This window comes from Megascapheus bottae, chromosome Y, assembly GCF_031878675.1.
Source record: "Megascapheus bottae isolate mThoBot1 chromosome Y, mThoBot2.hap1, whole genome shotgun sequence".
Taxonomy (NCBI): Eukaryota; Metazoa; Chordata; class Mammalia; order Rodentia; family Geomyidae; genus Megascapheus; species Megascapheus bottae.
The window spans coordinates 4453389-4479644 of NC_143548.1; positions in this window are offsets into that span (position 1 = coordinate 4453389).

A 26256-nucleotide genomic window follows, 5' to 3' on the forward strand; every position below is an offset into this window, starting at 1 on the left:
AATAGGAGGATTATGGATCAAAGCCAGCCCACGTAGGAAAGTTCAGGAAATCCTAATATCCAATTATGCACCAATAATTGGATGGTAGAGCCATAACCTTGTGTTGAGGCACTTAAGAACTACATAGAGGCTCAGAGTGGAAACCAAAGAGGATGATCAATAGCAACAAAAATTCTAGACAATCCCTGCATTAGGAAGGGATTAAAATTGAAAAAGCCATCAGAATGAAAGGACATTATTAATTCTTCAACTCCAATAGAGCAATAAACAATGAAAAGGACCTATGGTCCTGACTATTTTATTTTTCAGTTCTTTCAATGATGTGGTTGCTTAGTTCCCTGCACTGTTGAGAAAAAATTGACATAGGAGTGAGAAATCCAGATGTAAGCCCTATTTTGCCAATAGTTATTGTAGTCACATTTCTTAGACAAAAAATTAGAATCATGGGTCTACAAAAGAGGATAAGGGAATTCTTTTGTATCTAATGGACTTAAGCCTACCCACCAGAGCAAGTAGATTGCCAAGAGTCCTCAAAATTTGCTTTTCAGAAAGGATGATTATGTTTTGCTTGTCTCTCTTCAGCAAAAGTTTATATTATTGTGAAATGCCTAACAAAGATAATTTCTCCTTAACGATGTCAGGATTTCTGACCACCTATTGCTTTTGTTCAGTAAAATGGATGCTGCTGGAATCAAACTGGCAGATAAAATCAAACTTCTTGATACGATGTTGTATTTTGGAATACTGGAATTTTTATCAAGGGCACTACAATTCACCAGATTTTTCCCAGGAAGAAATTCCTGTTTTCCATCAGCCTACAACCTGAGCTTACAAATACCTCTCATTGCTACCACTTAGCCATCAGTGTCTTACTGTCTTCTAAACCACTGCTATGTATGAATTATATTGCTGAACAACATTTATCACTGTAAGAATTATAGGTTAATTAACAAGTTATGTTTGCCAGCACCAAATAGCTTGCTGTATTAGAGAAGCCCTGAACTGGTATCAAATGGGCTAAAAGTCTACATGAAACAAACATGAGATCAATGAAGAATATTTGAAAGGAAAAATGATACTGACATATAGTCTCTCAGAATTGGGTTACTTGCTGTTATCCTTTCATTTAAAATTTCAGTAAGTTAAAAAGCAATTTTTATGTGCTGTACTAGATGTGGTTTAATCAGTGTAAATATGTTCAAAATAGTGCCTCTCACTGGGTCAAAATCAGCATAATATGACAAAGACAAAATTTGATGAGTGCATAAAATATTTAAAGAATGGAAAACCCTGGACATGTTGAATGGAATAAAGTCTTTGATATGATTTATACAGTCAGTAATTTTTTTGGAAGGAATTGTGCTTCAGAATCAAGTGGTATTTGCTTCTCGGAAGTAATTTTCACTTCACTCAGGATGTTTACTCTGGTAACTTCAACATTCCATTTCTATAGCAAACATTTCCTCTCATGTTTTGGCTGAACAACCCAATTTGAATTTTAAAATGTGATATTGGAAAAATAATGATCATATTGATAGTTTATTGCATAGGTTAGACATGTATGTAATAGGTACACAAATATATTTCCTACATTGTCTTCTATTTTCTATACTCTTTGACTGTCTTTGATTGAATGTATATAGGGCTACAGCTACTTTTGAGAGGTAGTTGGTACATTACTTCTTGAACATTGATATCTCTGGCCATGTTTTCTTCCACTTTTCCTTTGCTCTTCCTTCCATATTTCAAGTATAAAAAATGAACTTATAAACAATTTAGCAGCTAGTAATGTCAAATAGAATTACAACAATATGTTAACCATAAAGATAAAAAGACATAAGAAATATGTTTATATAGTACATTAAGAACAGCAATCATAAAAATAAACCCCATATTTCCCTATGCTCAAATTCATGTTGCTTAGAGTCATCATATAGTCCCATATACACATAGTTTCTAAGCTATTGTGATCTCTTTGGTACAATTGAGGAAAACCATGGACCCTGTATTTCTTTGAATTTGGGTTACTTCACTTAATAGGATTTCCTCCAAGAATCTACATTTAATTACAAATGGAACAAGGTCATTTTTGATGACAGTATTGAATTCCATTGTTTATACATTTCAAATCTTCTTAATACATGCATCTACTGAGGGGCATTTGTGTTGGTTCCATATATCAGCTATGGTAAATAATGCTTCAATGGACATGGTTCTGCTAGTAGCAATAGTTTGTTTTTTTTTAAATGAATATTAATTAAATGTCTAGGAGTGGGAATGCTAGGTCATATGGGAGCTCTACTCTTAATGTTTCAGAAACTGTCATAGTGTTCAGTAGTGTTCACTACTGGATACATCCCTGGCAGCAACTCTTGGCTTGGATTTCTTGGTAATGGCCATTCAAAGTGGAGTGTGGTGGGACCTCAATGTTTTATGATATGCATTTCTTTTATCATCAGAGGTATCAAACATTACTTCATGTATCAATTGGTTATTCTTTCTTCCTTTCCACAGAAGTCTCATTTAAAATCTTTACCACATTGTCTAATGGCATGGGTTGTTCTTTGTGTTTTTGTTTTAGAGAGATACAATTTTTGGGGGTGTAGGTATATCTTAGCTATGAGGCCTTGTCTGTTCTATGGCTAGCAAAGATTGAGTGGCCATAGGTCTGTAGCTTGATTTGTAGGTCTTCAGTTTTAATCCACTGATCCTCAGGCATGTTTTTGTACCAGTATCAAGCTCTTTTTATTACTGTAATGTTATATTACCATCAGAAGTTTGGTATTGCAATTTATACAGGACTATTCTTTATGCTCACAAAATTTTCCTATAGTGAATGTTTTTTAAATATCGTTTGAGTTTTTGGATTTATGTGCAGTGCAAAGAATTACTAAATAGCCATTGGCAGAATTGAACATATACCATTATCACTGACATTCACAAAAAACTGCTTTGAGAATTACACAGTACAAATAAGCAAAACAAATATAATTAAAATTTAAGTTATTCTCATCTTACATTTTGCATAAAGACATTAATTTTCATATGAAAGTGAAAGTGAACTTGTCTTATATTGTTTTGCTATGGAAATATTGCCAGTTATGATTCTTTGATTAAATATATAGTGCTAAAAATAAGCAACCACTTCTATGCTTTCAAAAATTTAGCATTTTGCTTTTTTTAAATAAACATAGGCTGGCCAGATTGAACCAAGAGAAGACAAGTCAACTGACCAACCCAATTTCATACAATGAGATAGCAGAAACTCTCTGAGACATGCCACCCCAAAAGATCCCAGGTATAGACAATTACAAGGTTTTTAAGGATAAATTAATACCAATACCCTACAAACTCCTCTGAGAAGAGGAGCACAGGTACTCATCTGAAACTAATTTCATCAAGCTTATCACATTCTTTTCCAAATCAGACAAAGACTTGTCTTTCTGATGAATACAGGTGCAAAGCTCCTCAATAAAATACTAGGCAACCAATTCCAGAAACAAATGTAAATAATTATACACTATGGTCGAGTAAGCTTCATCCCACAGAAGCAAGGCCAGTTTATCATTTAGAAATGAATTACTATAAATATCAATAGAGCTAAGTGAAAGAGTCATATGATGCATAGAAGGCATGTGACAAAATACAACATCTATTCATATTGAAAGCACTATCGAAAATAGTAATAGGGGATACATTCCTTAAAATGATTAAAGCCATAGATGACAAAGCTACAGCAATTATCATATTAAATGGAGAAATACTAGGAACATTTACCTTAAAGTTAAGGACAATATAGGAATGTCCACTATTCTTCAGAAAAGTGCTGGAACCCTTAGCCAGAGCAGTAAGGCAGGAGAAGGACATTAAAGAGGTTCACACTGTGAAAGTAGAAATTAAATTATGCCTACTTGCAGATGACATGATCCTGTACCTAAATGACCCAATAAGATCCTTTCCTACACTCCCAGAACTAAAAAATAACTTTGGCAAAGTGATAGGATACAAAATCAAGTCCTATATACATAAGGCCATATAGGAAAAGGCCAAATTAATGGACTTCCATGTCATGAAAACAAGAGCTTAATTATAAGTGATTTTTATTCTTTATGTACTATGTTTGTCCCCATTGTGTTGCCGTTTGTTTAACCTCATATTGTTACAGTATCCCACTTTTTTATCTGGCATATTATATAGATGTTTACTTGTTTATTTGAAATAGAAGGGGAAAATGAAGGGAGGGAGTTGGGGAAAAAGAGCAAATGAGGTGTTAAAAGAGCAATTAAGTTGCTAGGTATTACACTACCAGACTTCAAACTCTATTATAAAGACAAAATAGCAAAAACTGCATCATATTGGCACAAAAATAGTCCAGAAGATCAATGGAACATAATAGAAGATCTAGAAATAGAACCACATACCTGTAGTCCACTTGTTTGTGACCAAGGAGCCAGTGATATACAGTTAAAGAAACACAGCCTATTAAATTATTGGTGCCGGCAAAACTGTGAAGCCAAATGCAAAAAACTAAGAAGTGATCCTACCCTATCACCATGCATAAATAATTCAAACTGTATCAAAGACCTTAATATCAGAGTTAAAACCCTGAAACTGCTACATGATACAGTGAGAGACACTGGAACTCATAGGCACAGGAAAAATTTCCTAAATTGAGTCCTAGGGTCACAACAGTTTGGAGAGAGACTCAATAAGTGGGATTACATAAAAATAAATTTCCTGCACAGATTAAGCCATAATTATGTATGTAAAAGAGGCATCAACCTGGGAATAGATATTCACCAATAGTACACAGAGAAATACTTGATATCCAATATCTACAGGGAACTCAAGAAACAAATCTGCTCCCTAAACTCAACAAACCAATCATTAAATGGGCAAGGGGGCTAAAGAAAGACTTATCAAAAGAAGAGGTTAAATGGCATAAAAGCTTATGATAAAATGCTCATCATCCATGGTCATAACAGAAATGCAAATAAAAACTACCCTAAAATACCACCTTGCCCTAAATAGAATGACCAATATTCTGGACTCAGACAATGACAAATGCTCGGGGGGATATGGAGAAAGGGAAACCCTACTGCAATGCTGGTGATAATGTAGGCTAGTTCAGCCACTCTAGAAGGCAATTTGGATGTTTCTCAAGAAATGAAAAATCATCCTTTCTTAAGATCAACCTATACCACTCCTGGGCATCTACCCTGAGCATCACAATCCAGAACATAAGGACACCTGCTTAGCCATATTCATCTCGGCACTATTCACAATACCAAGCAATGAAAAGAACCCAGATGCCCCACTACAGATTAATGTATGCAAAAATATGGTACATATGTGGAATTCCACATAACCAGTAGACTATGTAAAATAATGGCATTCCTTACAAAGTGGATGAAGCTAGAGCAAATCATGTTGAGTGAGATAAGTAAAGAACAAAGAATGAAAGGCTCATGGTCTCCTTGATGTGGACATGAGATCCTATCAGTACAAGACCAATGACAAAATATCTGAGTACCCAAAGTTATTCACAAGGTCTCTGAAATATATATAACTACATTAGATAAAAATCTTTGATGGGATGTATATTCTATATATATAAGGTTATATTATGTAGGTTGACATTACATCTCAGCTTAATTTTAATTACGTTCTGAAACTCATGTGCCATTGATTGCATATAGAGATGCCACTTTTGAATACATATTTGTTAACCATGACATTTGAAATATGATGTAAAAATCAGTGTTAATGAAATCTTTTTATTATATTAATTAAACAAAAGGAAATTTAGAGCTAGTTAAATCAATTCTATTGTCTGCATGTTAACAAGTTACAATTCTAATTATCCTAGCTGTGCTTGAGAAATGAAAACAAACAAACATGATAATATGCAAAATATGTCTTCTATGCAAATTTAGACCAAATTAACCATGCTTTTTGATTGTGTGGGCAGAAATGTTTTGTGAGATATGGATACCTGTGTTGCAATTACAAAACAGATTTTTTGAAATTAGGTTGAATAACCCTTTATTGTGATTTTTATAGTGAATTTCAAAGTCCTGTTTTGATTCCAGGTGTTCATACTTGTACAGAATTTTCTTTTAGAAATATCCACCAAGATGTCTTCATCTCATCCAACTGTTTTTGATTCCAGGTGTTCATACTTGTATAGAATTTTCTTTTAGAAATATCCACCAAGATGTCTTCATCTCATCCAACTGTGTGATTATGTTCCATGGGGTAGAGGAAGCCATATCAGACATACTATAGTTCTGTTGCTACTTGGTGCCATCTCTGAGGTTCAAAAGCGTTTGGAGTTTCCCAAATGGCATACATGGCATACATGTCCATTTATTGTTCCGTGGAGTACTTTTCTGGCTTTAGAATGAAGTTTAGTTATGCTGCCTTCACAAAAGTGTGGTAGAAAAGTTTCCCTGTCAATATCATTGAAGAGGTTGAGGGGAACTGGTGTTTATTCTGCAGACAGAACTGGGCCTCACAGAATGGGACTATAACTCCCTAATACCCAGAGCATTTCTTAGAAGGTCTTTCATGGGCATTATTTGAAAAGAGTCTGTTTCGTTTGTTTAGGTATTCTTAGACTAGTGTAGATAAACCAGTATTTGCTAGCAATTATTCCATTTCTTCCAGTTCTCAAATTTGTTTTCATCATAGTTTGAAATGTATTCATTCATTTTTTTCTGGATCTTGATACTTTCTATTCTGCTGCTTCCATTTGTTGCATCTGATTTTGTCTATTTGTGCATGTTCTGTTCTCTTTTTTGTAAGACTTGTAAGTCTCTGTTAAGTTTATCCATGTTTTTAAACAACCAACTCTTTGTGATTCTTTCCTTTTTTTAGAGTTTTATTAATTTAATACTGATTTAATTTTCATAATTTCTTTCCTATGGATTGTGTCTTGGCTTTTTGGTCTTTTCTAGGAGCTAAAAGTATATCCTTAAATTGTTGCTATGAGATATATCCAATTTGTTAGGATAGGCACTTAGAGACATAGATATTCCTCTGATATAGCCTTTGGTCTGTTCTATAGAAGCTTGTATTTTTCTGCTCCTTGTTTTTGTTATGCTATGAGCTTTGGAATTTCTGTTCTGAGCTCTTTACTGACTGACTGGTGATTCATCAATGTGCTGTTCCATCACTATTAGATAGAGGATTTTCTTTTGTTATTTGTTTTGAGTTCCAATTTTGTAGCACTGTAGTCTGAGAGAATGCAATACTCCTGAATTTACACAGATTTGCTTTATTATCTATTTTGGGCTATCTGTGCAACTATTTGGAACTATTTTGGAATGTGATTCATGTGCAGCTGAGAAGAACATCTATTCTGGTGGTGTTGTATTAATCTGAAGATATCTGTTAGATCTTCTTGGTTTCTATGGTTAGCTTTTTGAAATTTTGCCTTTATGTAAAGGTGATAGTGGCATGTTAAAGTCACCAGGTATCACTGTGTTTGAACTAATGTGTGGTTTTAGAGTAAGTTATATGTTTGACAAAGGTGGGTACTCTAGTATTCTATGAATAGATGTTTCAAATGGTTAGTCCTTGAGAAGAAAGGATTTTTTCATATATTTTATTGTAATTAAAAGAAGTGTTAAATTATATTCATGAGATAGAAGATTCATTACTTCACATACATAGATATCCTATTTCATGTCTTGGTCCCCATGCTTCCTTGTCTTTTCTCAGTAATTTACATTAGATGCATATTTTATTTGATGTAAACATGGCAACTATAGCTTCTCTTGGTGGCTGCTACTTGATGGATTTATTCCAGCATTTCAATTTAAGAATTGGTTCTTTCTTCTTGAGGGGTCATATTTGTGTCTTGAAGACAGTGGAAAGATGAATCAAGCATTTAAATACAAATAATCATATGTCATTTAATTGGAGAGTTACATCCATTGTTATTGAAGGTTATGTTAGCTCCTGTTACCAATTTCCCTTAAAATTAGTCTTTCTGATTTTATCTTGGATCTCTTGAGATCTGCCATGTGTCTTAGAATTATTTTCAGGTCTTCCTCTATTTCATCTTGTATTTCTTCAATTTGGATATTTGTTTTTATGCACCATCTAACCTGAGTTCAATACTCGTTGCTCCCTTTAGCTTTTTTTGGCTTTTAAAATATTTATAATTGTTTTATTATTGAGTAAAGTATAGGGTGGTTACAGTTATATTCACCAGAGAGTAGGCACATTACTTCTCACACATTGATATCCCTTGTTATGTTTTTGTCTCCATTTCCCTCCTTCACCCCCTTCCAGTCTTCTTGTTCCCCCCCTTCCCTTTCCTATTTCAAATCAAATAAACCTATAAGTGAACTCCCATCCAAGAAAATCCCAGGGCCAGATGGATTCATAGCTGAACTCTATAAGATCTTCAAAGCAGAGCTCATACCAATATTCCTCAAGCTCTTCAATGAAATTGAAAAGAAGACTCTTTGACAAACTCATTCTATGAAGCCACTACAACCCTCATTCCAAATGAGACACAGATTCATCAAACAAACAGAACTATAGACTCATTTCTTTGATGAATATTTTTGCAAAACTTCTCAACAAATACTGGCCATCCATCTTCTGAAAATCATCAAAAAATGATACACTATGATCAAATGAGATTCATTACAGGGATGCAAAGCTGGTTCAACATACACAAGTCAATTAATATGATTGAACACATCAGGAGAAGCAAGGAAAAGAATCACATGATAGTCTCAATAGATGCAGAAAAGGCATTTGACATGATCCAACATTCCTTTAGCTTAAAAAAATACTTTCCTGTAGTTGGTAATTTTCTCTTTTATTATATTTTGTGTGGACATTATTGCTTCTTATTTTGGTTTTGAGTACTCTCTCTCATACATGATTTTTGGAGTGTCTATACTGTCATTGATTCCTCCTTTAGTCTTTGATTAGTATCATGTGTAGCCTTATCCTTTCTTTTCACCTTCTCATTCCTCATCTTTATCAGTAGCATTCACAGAACTTTTTCAGGACTATCCTGTTGGTTATTTCCTGCCCTGTTAACTGAGATGGAGATGCAGTTTCTTGACTTGTCCTTCTTTTGAGATTCTGTAGCTTGACCTGCACATTTGGAAGTGACAGCAATCCTCATAACAGTCAAGATACAAATTTTAGGAGCTAAGCCAGGAAACAGTAGTCACACAGGCTTTACAGATTCACAATCTTAGAAAGATATTTTCAATCTCTCTCCCTTTTTATGTATTCAAAATGAGATCCTTTGAACACAGATTTAAGGCAAATCTCAACCTATGAGATTAAACATAGACAGAAAAGTTACCTCCACCAATAAAAACAGGATGGGACCAAAACTAAAAAGCACTGATAACTGTACTAAGGAACTCATACTAAGGAACATCTTACTAATGAACAGGGGAGAATAAACAGGTGTGATGAAAGGTAAGTGAAAAAATAAGATAAGGGAAATGTAGGGAAGAAAAGAGCAGAGGGAAGATCACTAACATGAACATACACAAAAGAGATAGAAATGAGTGATTACAAAAATAATAGAAAAAAAAGACAAAGAAAAGAAAAGACTTGAGAATTAAAACAATAGTATGAGTTAAGTGAGTATAGGAACAAGGAGAAAAACAATTAATGGCTGTTGGTTACGATTCAATATGATTATGTTCAATGCTAGAAACCTAGCATTTACCAGAAGCAAAATGAGGTAATAAAAGAAAAATACAATGAAGGTATATATTTAAGAGAAAAAAATTGAAATTGAAATAATGGAAACAATGAAAATGAAATGCATAGTTAAAAATTCTAATTAGAAAATCGAAATAGTTTTCTTCTTTTTTTTCCGTTTTATTGTGGATAATATATAGAGAGACTGCAATTCCATTTATCAAGTTATAGGTGCATGCATTACTTCTCCCACATTGATACCCCTTTTCATGTTTTTGTTCTAGTTTCCCACTCTCAAACCCCTCCCAATCATCTTGTTTCCCCCCTTCCCCTCTCTATTTCAAATAAAGAAACTAATGAGAATATATTATACAAGGTAAGAAAGTCATATCAAGTAACAAAATGATATTTCATTGTATTTGGGAGATCTTGGTTCTACCGTGTGTCCAATAATTATCTCTTTAATATTTACTCTAATACACCTGTGATGATCAATTTTCCTTTGGCTTAGATTGTTTTCAAATCAGTTTGAGCACCAGACAACTTTTTTTCATAACTGGGGTTTTTGTGATTTTATACCCAGACTATATTACAGACAGAACAAGATGTTTTGTATGTCATATTGAATTCCTTCTGAAGCCAGAATGACAGCAGGGTTGTAACCTTTGTGGAATCAGCCTTTGCCCCAGAGGGCTAGCAAATGTGTCTCGCTCAGACTTAGACTAGAGCCACCTTTTTTGTTCCATTTTTAGACCCTACTAACCAGAGAATTTCTGACAGGTGGGATGGCCTCTGGATGTATTTACCAAGTGAGAAAACCTTCCTCACCTTTGGTGGTATGTCTTCCTACAGAGCAGGGTCCCAATCCCAGGGCAGAGTTCACACAAGTCAGATTCTTTTGCCCTTTTGAAAAATGGGGTTGCAAACTCTTCTTCTAAGGATAGAGATATCTCCTAGCTATTCTGGCAGATTCTCTGCCAGTACACAACATGGCAGCTGTCTCAACTAATGTTCGAAAGGGCCACATTCACATGCTCTTCTGATAAAATGACAGGCCAGTAATGGAGCTATGGTTTTTTCACCTTGGAACTTTTCAGTTCTCTGATGGCTAGTCAAAAGATTCATGGCTTTAGGCATGACAGTATGTAGCTCCACTCTCACAGCTCCTATCATTGCTCTTCTCTCCATTTATTTTTCTCTTTCCACTGCTCTAGCCAGCAGTCTTTCCACCATTGAACTTATACCACCTGTGTATACAGGTCACTAAATGTAAATCTATGTGCCGTAGAAAGGGGGCCTACCATTGTCTATCCCAAGTATTGTCACCTGTCTCATTGATAGTAAGTGGGCTCTCTCCAATTTGTTCTTTGTAAGGCTGGTAGAAGGAATCGCTTCTGGTATAGGGTGAACTTAATATGGAAGGCATCAATGGCATAGAAATAGGGTGAGTGCAGCAGGAGATTTTCTTCTCAGGATCCTGAAACACTGGAGAGGAAGATTTTGCCATACCTGTTGTTTACAAGAATGTTTGAAAAATCTTTTCCCATCCTGAAAATGTTTAGAAGGTTGAGGATTATAAAGAACAGATAGACCTCAACCAATAAAACAAATCAAGCAACCATGAATATTTAACCCACATGTCTAGCATATACCAGATGAATTCTCAGGAAAATATTTCTATGTCCAATTTTCACTGACTCTTCTCAGTTGCAGGCTTATAGTCCTGCCCATAGTCATAGTTTGAGGGTTTCCAAATAATTCCTGACCTCATTATTCCTCAGAAGACAAACATTCAAATTATTATCAGCAAACCTCACAGCTAAGAAATGTCTCTAAAGAGCATTCACTGGAGATCTGACACCCTTAGCAATGAGAAGATTTCACAGGGATTACGACAAATGCGATCTTCCCACAGAGATTTATATGAAGAAAGTCAAACTTTGCTGGACTCTGAAGCACAGTCATGCTAAATGTGAACATAAACAGCACTTAACAATGTTTGGTTGCAGCATGTAGAAATGATTTTATAGGTGAGTCACACAGAAAAGTAGACTGACACATGTATAATTGTAATGTTAAGACTCACATATAAGAGAAGACATAATAATATATGAAATAAACATGATGTGCAATACATAGGAATAATAATACCTAATTATTACAAGGCTAGATGTAATACATAACAATCTAAGTTCACAGTGGTTCTCCTTGATCACAGGCATTCTATTAAATTGTCCGGTTTCAATAAGAGAATACATATAATTCAACCTTTGATTCACAGTTAGCACAGGAAATAAGATAACCAGGATAAATATTTCACATGATGACCTCCACTAATAACCTGTAATGTGAAAGTATGGTTACCCCACTGAAATACATATTGTGGTTTCAGTAAACCAAAGAAAATGTCACAGTGAAAATAAAGATACTACACACCCAGGAAAGATATTCCTTAAACAAATCTTTAATTCCTTTAGTAATTAAAGAATTTTTGGACTAAATCCCTTAAGCAAAATAGTGTTGTGCTGAAAACAGTCATGTATGAAGGTCTGACCTCCCACATCACAATGAGGTTATCCTAAAGTAAGATGCATAAACACAAAGAAGATAAAATGCCAGTACAATTGATTTACACTACATGATAACCAATTCACTATTAACATCATAGCAATATCCAGTATACTCAAACTGTGCAAATATGTTTGAGAGGAACCTTTCTTCTACTCCTCAAAATTATTGTGGTTAAATAAAATTCCAATGTTATAACAAGTCAGAAAGAGGAATGTATATTAGCTTACCCATAACTTAATACTCAATTTCTTAATTGCATGGATTGTATGAAAAAATAGACTTGTAAAAATTTCAGTGATCCTTAGTGAGTAAGACATTTTGCATACAGTTTTTATTATTTGGAAAAGGTGATGAATATTATGTTTTCTCTCCAATGTTTTCTGAAATGAACTTTTTATTTTTTATTTTTCTAATAAAGAATTTATTAACATTGATTTTTACACCATATTACAAAGGACGTGTTTAACAAAAAAGTATTTAAAAAGGAAATTTCTATATATAATCACTGACATTTAGATTTTATGACATAATCATACTAGGATGAGCTTTTGTAAGTCATAGATACCTATTAATCTATTTAATAAAACATTATGTCTATAGAGTCATACATTTTATGTTTATGCAGTTTTGCTTATATTTCCAATATCATGTCAATAGATTTGGGTATGTAAATGTGGAGTCCTTGCTCTTATACTGTTTGCATCTAATAGCCACATATTAGGGATACCATGTTCCTTAGTTTCTTTGGTCTTGACTTTTCTCACTCAACATGATTCACTCTAGGCCAATACACTTCCCTGCAAATGCCATTATCCTATCTTGTCTGTTAGCTATGTAGAATTCCATTGTGTGTATATATATATATATATATATATATATATATATATATATATATATATATAACATTTTCTGTATACATTCATTTACAATAGGGCATCAGGATTGTTTTCATCGCCTGGATATTGTGAACAATGCAGAGATAAACAAAGCTGAGAATGTGTCTTTATGGATGGTGTTCAGCATAGTGCTATGATGGGATGTTAGGGAAGGTCAATTTGCAGTTCTTTAAGAAAATTCCACACTGCTGTCCAGAGTGGCTGAACTTGTTTACAATCCCACCAGCAGTGAAGTAAGGCTCCTTTTTCTCCACAACACTGCCATCATTTGTCATTGAATTCAAAATCTTGGCCATTCTTGTTGGGGTATGGTGGTATATTGTGGTGTGTTTTTTTTGCATTTCCTTTATGAAAGTGGATGATGAGCATTTCTCATATGCTTTTGTGCCATTTTAATCTCTTCTTCTGATAAGTCTCTCTTTAGTTCCCTTGCCCATTTTCATGCTAAACCATGCAATTTTTGTATGGCTCTATAGCAGAGTTTGAAATCTGGTATTGTAATACCACCAGCATTGCATTTTGGCTATAATGGTTTTGGCTATTCTAGATCATTTCTTGTTCCATGTGAGCCTTTGGATTGTATCTTCTCTATCTGTAAAGATGGGGATTGCATTGAATTTTTATATCAATTTTGGCAGTATAGCCATTTTCACTATGTTGGTTCTCCCTAGCCATGAGCATGGGATGTCTTTCCATTTCCTAGTGTTCTCTTTAATTTCTTTCTTTAGGCTTTTATAGTTTTCATGAAATAATTCCTTTACATCTTTAATTAAGTTAATTTCTAAGTATTTTATTCTTTTGTGGACTATTGTGAATGGGATCATTTTCTTGATTTGGCCTTCTGTTCGTGTATTGTTGGTGTACACAGCTACTGACTTCTGGAGGTTAATTTTGTATCCTGCCACATTGCTAAAGTGGTTTACTAGAGTTTGGGTGTGAAGATTATTGGGTCACTTAAGTACAGGATCATGTCATCTGTGAACAGGGATAGTTTAATTTCTTCTTTTCCTATGTGGATCCCTTTGATATCCTTTTCTTGCCTTATTACTCTGGCTAAGGATTCCACCACTATATTGAAGAGAAGTGGAGTAAGTGGGCATCCCTGTCTAGTTCCTGATTTTAAGGTGAATGGTTCCAATCTTTCACCACTTAGTATAATATTGGCTATAGGTTTGTCATATATGGCTTTAATTATTTTAGGGAATGAACCTCTTATTCCTATTTGTTCTAGTGCTTTCAACAGGAATGGATGTTGTATTTTGTCAAATGCCTCTCCGCATCCTGACAATTATCATATGATTCTTATCCTTAGCTCTATTGATGTGATGTATTACATTGGTTGTTTTGTGAATCTTAAACCAGCCTTGCATCTGTACAATGAAGCCTACTTGATCTTAGTGTATAATTTTTAAAATTTGTTTCTGGATTCTGTTGGCTAGTATTTTATTGAGGAGTTTTGCATCTGTGCTTATAGAAAGTTAGGTATGTAATTTTCTTTTTGTTACGTCTTTCCTTTGTTTGAGGATGAGTTTGCTATTGCTCCTTCTGCTTCTATTTCTCAGAAGAGTTTCAAGAGTATAGGTGTTACTTAATTTTTAAACATCTTGTAGATTTCCGCAGTGAAACCATCTGGACCTCGGCTCTTTTTGGTTGGCATTTCTGATTGCTTCTGCAATTTCATTGTAAGTGATTGATTTCTTCAATTTGTTTACTGCTTCATTGTTCAATGGGGCAGCCTATATTTATTAAGAAATCATCCATTTCTACTAGATTTTCTTGTTTCTTTGAATATAGGCACTGGTAGTACTTATTGATAATGGACTGAATTTCTTTGATATCGCTGATGATTCCTTCTGTAGGGTTTCTAATCTTATTTATTTGAGTTTCCTCTCTCCTCTTTTTGATTAATCTTGCCAGGGGTCTGTCTATTTTATTGACTCTTTCAAAGAACCAACTTTTTGATTTATTTTGTGTATAATGTATCTTATTTCACTCTGTGATATTTCTGATTTTATTTTTGTTATTTGTGTTTTAAAATTAACTTTTTTCTTGCTCCTCTAGGTGTTTCAATTTACTTTTTAGTTATTTACATGATCGTATGTCTTTTTAATATACACTCCTAGTGTGATAAATTTGCCCCTTAGAACTGCCTTTGTTGTGTCCCATAAGTTCCTTTGTGATGTCTCTTGATTGTCATTACATTCAAGGAAATTTTGAATTTCTTCTCTGATCTGATCTGTACCCAAGAGTTAATCAGAAGTGGGTTGTTCAGCTTCCATGTGGTTGAATTTTTTTAAATTTTTACTGCATTTTTCAGAAACTAGTTTGACTCCACTGTGATCAGATAGAATGCATGGGATTATATCAGTCCTATTATAGCTGCTAAATTTTTCTGTATGAACTATTATATGATATATTTTGCAGCGTGGTCCATGTGCTGCTGAAAACAATGTAAACAGTTTCTCCACTGGATATCTGTTAAGCCCAGCTGGGCTACGGTGTCGTTTAAGTTGATGCTGCCTTTGGTTAACTTTTGTTGAGTTGACCTGTGATTTGGTGAGAGTGGCATATTGAGGTTTCCCAGTATAATTGTGTTTGAGTCTATCTTGTTCAGTAATTCTAAGACAGTTTTTTTGATGTATTTGCATGCTCCTATGATGGAGGAGTAAATATATATATATATATATATATATATATATATATATATATAGAGAGAGAGAGAGAGAGAGAGAGAGAGAGAGAGAGAGAGAGAGAGGAGGGTATGAATTGTACACTTTACTAATATGTAGTGGCTGTCTTTATCTCTATGTATTAATTTTACTGAGAAGTTAATTTTGTCAGAGATAGCAAATCCTGTTTTTTTTTTGTTTTTTTTGCATAGTGCAATGGAGTGGAAAATTCATTTCCCTACTTTCACTTGGAATTTGTTTCTGTCTTTGGCAGTGAAGTGGGTCTCTTGGAGACAATATATGGATGGGTCTTCTTTCCAAATCCAGCCTGCTGTCCTGTATCTTTTGATTGGATTGTTCAGCCCATTCACATTTAGAGAAATTATTAAATGGTAAATGTCCATTGTCATTATTTATTTTTATTTCTAAGTTTCTTTCTCTCTCTTTTTCCCATTTTGTGTTTAGTGAATTATAGGTAATTGCTTCTTGATGGGGGTTCTTGATGTTCTGCAATTTGTTCTTGATTAATTAATATTTTTAAATTCTGGTTTAGTGGACATGTATTCATAAAGCTTCTGTTTGGAATGAAATAATCTTGTTACTCCCTCCAATGTAAATGCTACTTTTGCTGGATATATCACTCTGGGTTGGCAGTTCTTGGACTTCAGGACAGGAATGACTTTTTTCCCAAGCTTCTCTTGCAGTTAGAGATTTTGTGGAGAGGTCTGCAGTTACTCTAATTTTTTTCACATTGTGGTATAGCTCTTTCTTTGTTTTTGCAGCATTTAAGATCAGTTCCTTGGTATTAAGGTATTAGGATTTTTACTATGATGTGTAGACGAGTTCCTTTTAGGATCTTGCTGTTTACAGTCCTGAAAACTTAAATAATGTGAGTATTTTCCTGTTTAAGGTTGGGGAAGTTCTCTGCTCTGATTTTGGTGAATAAGTGTTATATTCCTTTGTCTTGGTACTCTGTCCCTCATTGATCCATATTATATGAAGATTAGATTGTTTGGATGCCACGGTCCTGGAGTTCTCTTTCATGAATTCTGACTGTTTTCTCCAGACTGATGATTCTGTGTTCCAGCTCTTGGGTTCTATTTTCTGTTCCTAATGTCCTGTTCTCCATCTCAGTCAATCTGTTGCTTAATGCATCCATGTTTTGCTTGAATTGTGGACACTGAGCTGCTCATGTCTGCTGAGAGGGTATTAATATTTATTTCCATTTCTCTTTTGAATTCGAGATCCTTGGTAATTTGCTGCTTATGTTCCTGAAATTGTTTTTGTAACTCTGCTTTAATCTCTAGTCGTGTCCACAATCATCTCCTTAAATAGAGCTATGTTACATGTCTCTTCTGGTGATATATCTTGGGGTAGTGACATCTCTGTTGTCCCTTCACTCTTGTATCCTTTTGGACTTTTTGTGGGACTTTGATTATTTATATATGTCATAATTCATCTTTGTGCTTTCTGAGGCATTGAGGACTGTTGTAGGTTTGTTTTGTGATCAATGGTTGGCAGTCTTTACTTGGTTTGGGACAGGTGGTTCTGGAAATCTGTGTATATGTTTGGTTCTCAGCCAAATTGGTTTTGCCGCTCACTAGGTCACAGTTTGCAGCTTTTACAGGTATTCAGCCAGTGCCCAGAGGCTGTGTGCCACTGCATGGCTAGCTCTCAGCCCAACCAGTGGCCCCACAGTGGGCCCAGGTTTTCAGTCCTAGGTGGGATCCATTCTAGGACATGAGGTCTGAGTGTAGAGCTTTGCCTTTCTGGCTCTCAGAGGGCAAGTTCGTTGGTTTCCTGCTAGTCTGTCCCTCAGTTCCCTGCTTTGTTTCAGCCACTTTGGCAGAGTCTTTCTGTGACTCAGTGGGGGGCCTTTTGGTGCTGTCTTGCTGCAGACACGCTGCAGGCTGGCACTCTGCTTAGGTTTGGGTCAGTGAGAAGCTGGCTCACACACAATCATATCCCCACCTGTTGTTGGAAGGCAGGATTAGAGCTCTCAGCCTGCAGTTTCCGTGGCCTGGGAGAGGAGGGTTTTGGACAGTTGGGAGAAGGGACACCTCACCATTTTTGATAGGGTGCTAGGTCTTAGCACCCAGCTGCCTGTCAGTTTCCAGTCAATTGCCTGGGAGAGGGGGCTGTTAAGGGGAAGGGACAGGATTCTGAATTCCTTGCCCCTTCCTGCACTTTCCAGTCTTTCTTAGGCAGAGTGAAAAGGGGTCTGGGTTAAGTTCTGAAGCTTGCCACCAGCTCTGCTTTCCAGATGGGTTTGGGGATCCTGCTGGACTACTTACTGACAGGTTTTGTCTGTGAGCTGCTTCAAGTTGTTGGAGGGTTGTTTGCCTCCCCTCTGGTTTCTGCTGCCATCTGTACTACCTGTGTCTGGTCTTTGTGGATTCTAGCATCTGGATTTTGGTGCTTGCTGGAGTTGCTGGTGTTCGGGGCTTCCCCAGGCCTGAGCCAGCAGTGAAGGTTTGGACTGGGGCCAGGAGTCCTTGTGTTTTGGATTCTTTGAGAACTTTGACTATAAACTTCATCTGGATTTCTTTTCTGATTTGTGTATTTCTCCATTGCTTCTTGAATTTGCAGATGTGGTTTTCTTAAGGTAGTTGGCTTGTGGGATTCCCTGATTCTGTCTTTTTGTTGGAGAGAACTAGTCTGGGTCCCTATTGTCTCAGCGCCATCTTCTGTCTCTTCTATCTGGACATTTTAACCATTATTTTGCTCCTAATTAAAAACAATATATCAATTTCTTCATACACTTAAGAAATTGTCCTACACCGTCATTTCCAGATGATATATTAATTTCTGCATTTCACTGTATTATCTTGTGAGTTTTATCATATGGGCAATGCAATAGCCTTTCAGAATCTGCAGATTCGTTAGGTTCTAATGGAATAGTAAATATATTGGGGCAAATATAAACCTTTATTATAACATTTTACAACTCTGCATTAGTTTAGAATACCTAGAATGACAAGAATCAAACCAGGTCAAAGAACAGCACTAGCAGAATTGAGCAGGATAAAGAATGGTACTAGAGAAATTCATTTCTGAGGTACACACATCTCCTATTTGGTAGTTCATAGTTTAATATTTTTAGAAATTTCTTCACTTATTTAACTTATTTCATAAAGGCTCATAGTTAACTTGCTTTCTGTACTTTTGAATTTCATATATGAAATTCATATTATCAGAAACTTTAAAATTTCACATACTATTTATATGAAACATACTTTGTGAGCTCTTGATAATATATACTGTATTCTTCAGCAAAAGGAAAACAAAAAATACATTCATAGTACTAACTGAACTACATTATATAAAAGATATGGAAACAATATGTGCTTTCTTCTATTCTCACAGGCAGGTTAGCTTCCATAAATCTTGTGGGGAGAAAAGTTCTCTTAGTAGAACCATGACTAACTTCTTCAAAAGCAAATATTAGACATGTTTTCATTGTAATAATCCCAAAACAATTAGAACTAATTAAATTTCTGCAATTTTATTTTTCATCCTTTGTCACATTTTTGCCATCCTAGGGATTTATTTCAGCTTCCATAAATTTCAGCACTGAGGATCAGAGTTTGAAATTTGAACCAAATAATCACTTTTGGTATTAACTGGTTATAGAAGCAGGGCTCTGTGCATGAATTTCTATCTCTCAATCACAAAGCCACACTGCTGGTGCAATCTAAACATTCTTAAAATACTTTCATTTCTCTATTTCATATATAGTAGAGTCTTTCTCAGGAGTTAATATTAGAAATATTGTGAATTACTTTTCTTCCAGCCTTCACAAGTTATATGAGGTAATATTTCCTGTATTATTCCAGGAAAGTAGCATTACCATAGAATATTTACAATAAAATATATTTCAAAATAAAACAGAAACAAAATCCACATAACCTCCACATCAAATTTGATATTTATCTCAAAACACGACTTCATTCAAAGATTTCCCATCAGAAGAGGAACAGTCATATTCATGTAAAATTTAATAGATTTTCTCAGTTGGTAGAAAATTTCAGCATAATGTATCTTTTGATCATAAACCAGAGCCAGAAAATAGTACAATGTATTTTTTGTGACCAACATAATCAGGTCAGAGAGAATTATAAATGTCCTGTCAGGGGGGATGGTATTGGTACTTTCTCAAGTTTGAAGAAGTAATGGATTCTGCTTCATTTTTCCATTGTACAGCAGTGACTACTATCAGAAAACTATGGGTACTACCTGGTGGGACTTAAGAGATGGAAAGGGAAAAGCCAAGATCAGGAGAGAAATATCAAGGAATATCCATGTGCCATGCAGTCATCTCCCACAGTGTGGAGTGGAAGAAGGCAAAGAAGGAAAGGGGCTGTTAGAGGTCTCTGAGAGATCACTGGACTCATCAAGGAATTTTGGCCCCTTCTTCACCGCCAAGGTAGAAGGCTTTCCCCTAGCAATCTTACCTTCCCTCTCCTGCTGCCCCTGAGTGGAGTCAACGTGATTGTGATGCAGCTCATCATCCTCACTTCTGGTGTGCCCTGCCCAGAAGTTTGGCCCACTCCGGCATAACTCCTGTGGACAGACTCCTTTCCACAATGAAGGGTGAAGACAAAGTCCTTCTTTATTTGACTCTCTGTTCTTGGGAAAAATTTAGTACACATGTTCCAGAATTCAGTGGAGGAATGCTAGATCAGTTTTCATACAGTGAGCAACAACAATGCATCCCTAAACCATCCAATATTTCTAATTGCTTCTGCTCACACCACTCAATGCTTTCTTTGCACACACATAGTTAGTGATTCAATGCTTAGTCATATTTTCTTCTATTGTTTTCAAAGCAAGATATCTAGGAAAACACGGAAATTCCATGTGTGAGAAAGTTTGTGTGTGAATCAGTTCATATTAATAAATTTCTATTTCTCGGGGTTTTTAGTCCTTCTTGCCTCCTGACCAGCAAGAGGGGTGGAGAGAACATGCCTCGACAAAGAGAGACCAAGAAAGGTTAGGGCCTATTGGCCATCTTCACCCAGCCCTCCCTTGCAGTGGGACAGACAGATGCACCAGGGAGATCCATCAGGGCAGAAACTCGTTTATTCTTGAAGTACATTGGGTTAAAATAGGATGCAGGAGCCAATCCGCACAAAGGTGGGCAGGGAAGGTAGGATGCAAGAGCTGTCAGAGAGGGCAGAATTGTAGGGGGCCAATCCCAGAGGTAGACATCACAAAACACAGCCAAGCCTTCCAACCAGGTGACAGTCAGGTTGGGCCCCAAAACCAGGAAGTGAGCACTGGACCACAAAGTAGGCCTTTCATTTCCTTGATTTGACGTGCCCCACACCTCTAGACCATGAAAATAACCTACTAAACAATGATAGCTTTTTAAATATTGTATTGTTACAGTTACATTGCCAGATAGTAGGTGCATTATTTCTCACACATTGATACCTCTTCCCATGTTTTCCCCACATTCTCCAATCCCTCAACCCCCTCCCAATCAATTGATTTTTCACCCATTCCCTATCCTGTTTCAAATAATCAAAAGTATATGCAATATACCAGAAAACACAGACAGGTATATTAACAAAATAAGATTAACCAAATTACACCAAAAGAGAGGAGAAATAACATAGTACCTTAAGAACAACAATCATTCAGTATAAAGCTTTTGTTTCCATATTCTAGAGATCCTTTCATTTAGTCTCATCCTATATCAATCTTGGTTTTGTGCTATTGTAATCCTTGACTAGGAGATCCCTAGATGTGTACTAATTATTACCAATGAGGGAAACTATTGAAACTATGTTCTTTTAGGTATGGCTTAATTAATATAATATTTTCCATGTCTTTCCATTTTGAACAAGGATATTAATACCATGCAAAAAAGAATCTCACCATGAAAATTTAAGTTGGGATAACTTTTCACTGCATTTAAAGATAAACATTTCTACATTAAATCATTGTGCTTCTTTACCTGAATATATCCTTAATATTTGTATATATATATATATATTCCTAAAATGTATCTTAGAATTGCCATCCTGTAAAGTAATAGCAAACAGATTAAGATTTTCTAAACAAATTTTCTCAGCTTCTTTCTTTAACTAAAATATGAAAAATGGAAGCTACATTATTAAATTCAGATATCTTAACTGTATATATATATATATTCATTTATCTATTTGTTCATTTATCTATCTGTTAGAATCTCTATGTCTACATAGAGCCCATTAGTCTAATCTAAGTTCCCTTATAGTATTGATAATGGGAAAGTGTATGGAGCCTTTTATGCAGTATGTTTTGAATTGTATAGGAACAATTCAATTGACCATTCAATATATTCTCAAAATATCAAGCTTTTTCTTGGTAATATGTGCCAGTTTCCTGGTGTAAGTTATTTTTATAGTGCTAATTATATTTTCTATGACAATCCATCAAATCATATAAGTGAAATGACAGAATCAAATACAGTGATAAATTTCTTTTAAATTATTTAATTGAATAAAAGTATTTGGAAATTTTAAAGATGTTCCTATGGGTAATGGTGCTAGGGTTTGCCTGCATTCAAATTTCTCAGAAAATGTGTGCTTTGTACCCCAATAATTATGAGGATTTCAATATATCCTTTGGCTGAATTTTGCCTTTCCTGAGGCATGGAGACATTTCTGTAAAAATATTCACATTTGCTTCTGAAACACTTTTAACAAAATCAATACCAGAGTGAGGAATGAGGAAGAGCATAGCATTAGACTGTCTTAAGGCTAAAGCTCTAACACTTGAGCCTCAGTACCACTTCCGGCTTTTTTCTATGTATGTGGTACTGAGGACTCAAACCTGGGTCATCAAGCATGCTAGGCAAGCACTTTACAAGTAGCCCAAATTCCCGCCCTCTTGTTGTTATTTTCTCTACACAGTCTCTTCATTTTTTCTAGAAGATAAAGTTATTTCTTGTTGTTCGGTAATATATAGAGGGGTTACAGTTACATTTATCAGATGGTGGGTATATTATTGAAGTTTAGTACTCCTTCTCATGTTTTTGTCCCCTTTTCCCTCCCCCAATACCTTCCAATAATCTTATTCTCTTCTTCCCTTTCCTATTTCAAATAAGCAAATAAACTCATACAAAATGCACTAAGTAACAGAATCACATAGTTTTTTCATGAAACTAAACATAAGGGGGAAAAAGAGAAAAGCAATAATTGCACATAGTACATTGAGAACAACAATCAGACAAGATAATCCTCTTGTTTCAATATGTTAGAGTACATTTTGTTTAGTATCATTCTATATGACCATATGTATGTGCTTTTGAGCTATTGTGATTCTCTACTAGAAGATTCCTAGATATATGCTAATCATTATAAATGAGGAACACAATGAAACCTATATTCTTTTGAGTCTGACTTACTTCACTTAATTTTTTTTCCAGATCTTTAGGTAAGGGGTGATGTCATTCTTTCTAATGGCTACATAAACTTCCATTGTGTATAGCATAAGTACCATATTATTTGAATCCATTCCTCTCCTGAGGGGCATCTGTACTGGTTCCATGCCCTAATATTTTAAATTATGCAGAAAAGAACATCATTGTGTGTAAATTAAGGAATTTTTATCACCTCAACTACAAACATCATCTTCATTATTAAAAATATAGTCAAAATAAATCTTCTTCTGATTGGGTCTAAATTGGCCTGAAATTGAAAGAGACAAAAAGAAAGAATGCATGAAAATATTTTGAAAATTCAAAGGCTCTGATGTATTCCCTGAAGTAAATTCTCTTATGAGAATTATGCAGTTAGTAAAATTTTGAAGGAAATTATGCTACAGAATAATAGAATATTTACTACTTAGAAATAACTACTCATGTTGGTTACTATGGTAATTTCAACATTCTCTTTCTACTGAGAATTTTTGTTCTCATACATTGGCAGCTGAGCTCAGTTTGAATTTTAAAAGTGAGACATTGTTAGTTAAAAATCACATTGAAACTTTATTACTTAGGCTAAAGATAGCCTTAAAATCTACAGCAATACATATTTTGTAATCATTTTTATTATTTTCAAAAAGAGATTACATTTTAAGTACGAAACAATTCTATGTTAATTCAGAACTGCTAACATTATTGCCTGCATTTTATCAGACCAAAATGGTATAAAGTTTAACTCAATAAACAAGTGACAACATTGAAAATCCTATAACTCATGAGAATTGAAAAACTAGTCAGTCATGGAAGAGGTCAGAACAGAAATTACGAAGTTTCATAAAAGGAACATGCAAAATAGAAGGTTCTTTGGGGGAAGAGTAAGGCATTATTCAGAGGAAAATTTATAGCTTGGAGTGTCCACTTCAACAATTTGGAAAAAACTCAATCCAACAATGTTTTAAGATTTTATATTTTTTTACTCTACAATTTTATTTTATTGTTGGAATTATGTACAGAGGGTTTGTGGTTGTATTCATTTAATAGTGAGTACATTACTTCTTGGATACAGGTAGCCCTTCTTAGGATTTTCTACCATTGTCTTTCTACAATTGATGACACTTGTCTTGCTTTTTTTTACCTTGCAATTTTAGAATGCACATCATCTTACATGAACATACCAACATAACTTTTGAGCTATTGTGAGCCTCTGTTAGGAAAATCCTATATCTATACTAATTGTTGCAAATGAGGGAAATCATATATCCTACATTTGTTCAGGACTAGCTTACTTCACTCAATAAGTTTTCTCCCTAATGTTTTCCATTTTCATTACTAATATGTGGTATTGTCATTTTGATGGGAGCATGAATTCCATGTAAGTATGTACCAGACCTTCTTGATCCATTCATCTACTGAGGGCCAACAGGTTTGGTTGCATAGCTTAGGTATGATCATTAATGATGCAATAAACAGCATTATGTTTGTTTTAGTGTGCCCTTGTTGCTGGACATGGGGGTAAATGCCGAGAATTTGGAATTCTGAGTCCTGACAGAGCTCTATATTTACTATTCTGAGGAAATTTCATAGTGCTTTGCAGAATGGTTGATAAATTTTCACTCCCACCAGCAGTGTAGTAGAGATCCCTCAGGCCTCATCCAAGTCACGAGCAGTTGTTATTAGATTTCTTGAAAATGACCATTCTAACTGGGGTGTAGTGAAACCCCAATGCTATTTTAATTTACCTTTCAGACGTGTCAAACATTTATTTATGTATATATAGGCCATTTATATTTCCTGTTCAGAGAAGTCTCCCTTTATGTCATTAGCACAACTTTTAATGAAATGCTTCCTTCTAGGAGGTTTTGTTTTTAAGATTTAATTTCTTGTGGTATAGGTCTATTTTAGATATAAGACCTTTGTCTTTTGTATGGCAAGTGAAGATCTTCTCCCACTCTGTGGGTTTCCTATTCCTTTTATGGGCTTTGACCTTTGTCATACTGAAGTTCTGCATTTCAGTACAGTCCCATTTGGAAAAACTTTGATTTGTCAAAATCAACAATATAATGATGTACTTTAAACTCTTGAAACAAGAGTAACAAACCAAATCCCAAACATGACTTAAGAAAATTAACTCAGCATGAAATGAATTACAGAAAACTTTAGAGACAATCAATGAAACAAAGAATTGGATATTTGGAAACAATTATAAAATTTGATAAAGCCTTAGCAAATCTTTCTAAAATAAGAAGAGAGAAAATTAAATTAACAGCATCAGACAAAACGAATGAAACTGTTAGGACAGAGAGTAGTGAGATCAAGATATAATAAATACATTCATATCTTTACTCCAACAAATTTGGGAATCTGGAAGGAATGGAATAATTTCTAGCAAATATTCTTGAATCCAAACTTAGACTAGAGGATATAAACCAACAAAATAACCTTGGGAATTACTAAAATAAAATGCCTATAGAACAACAGTCCATCTAAGGAAAGGTTATGGACACAAAATTGTTTAGGTCCTTCAGAGCAGAAGTTACATCAATACTCCTCAATCTCTTCAATGAATTTGAAAGTGAGTAGTCTGCCATAATCTTTCTATGAAGGCAGCAAAACTTTCATTCTTCTCTTGAAAAAGAATTATCAAAGAAAGACAAGTGTAGATCCATTTTGTTGATGAACATTGAGCCAAAACTTCTCACCAAAATCCAGGCCAATTAACATCTACAACACAATAATAATGTATATTATTCTCAAACTGGACTCATTGCTGCACTGTATCATTGGTTGAAGTGGCTCACATCAGTTAATAAAATTAATCACATAACTGAGATAAAGGAAATGAGAAACTGATGCTGAAAAAGTATTTGAAAAGACCTCACATGGCTTTATAATATGGGTTCTAGAGAAAGTAAGAAGCCATGGAACAAGGCTCAGTGTAATAAAGGACATATAAATCAAACCTACAACTACCATTGTATTTAAAGGTGAAAAACTGAAGCCATTTCCTCTAAAATCA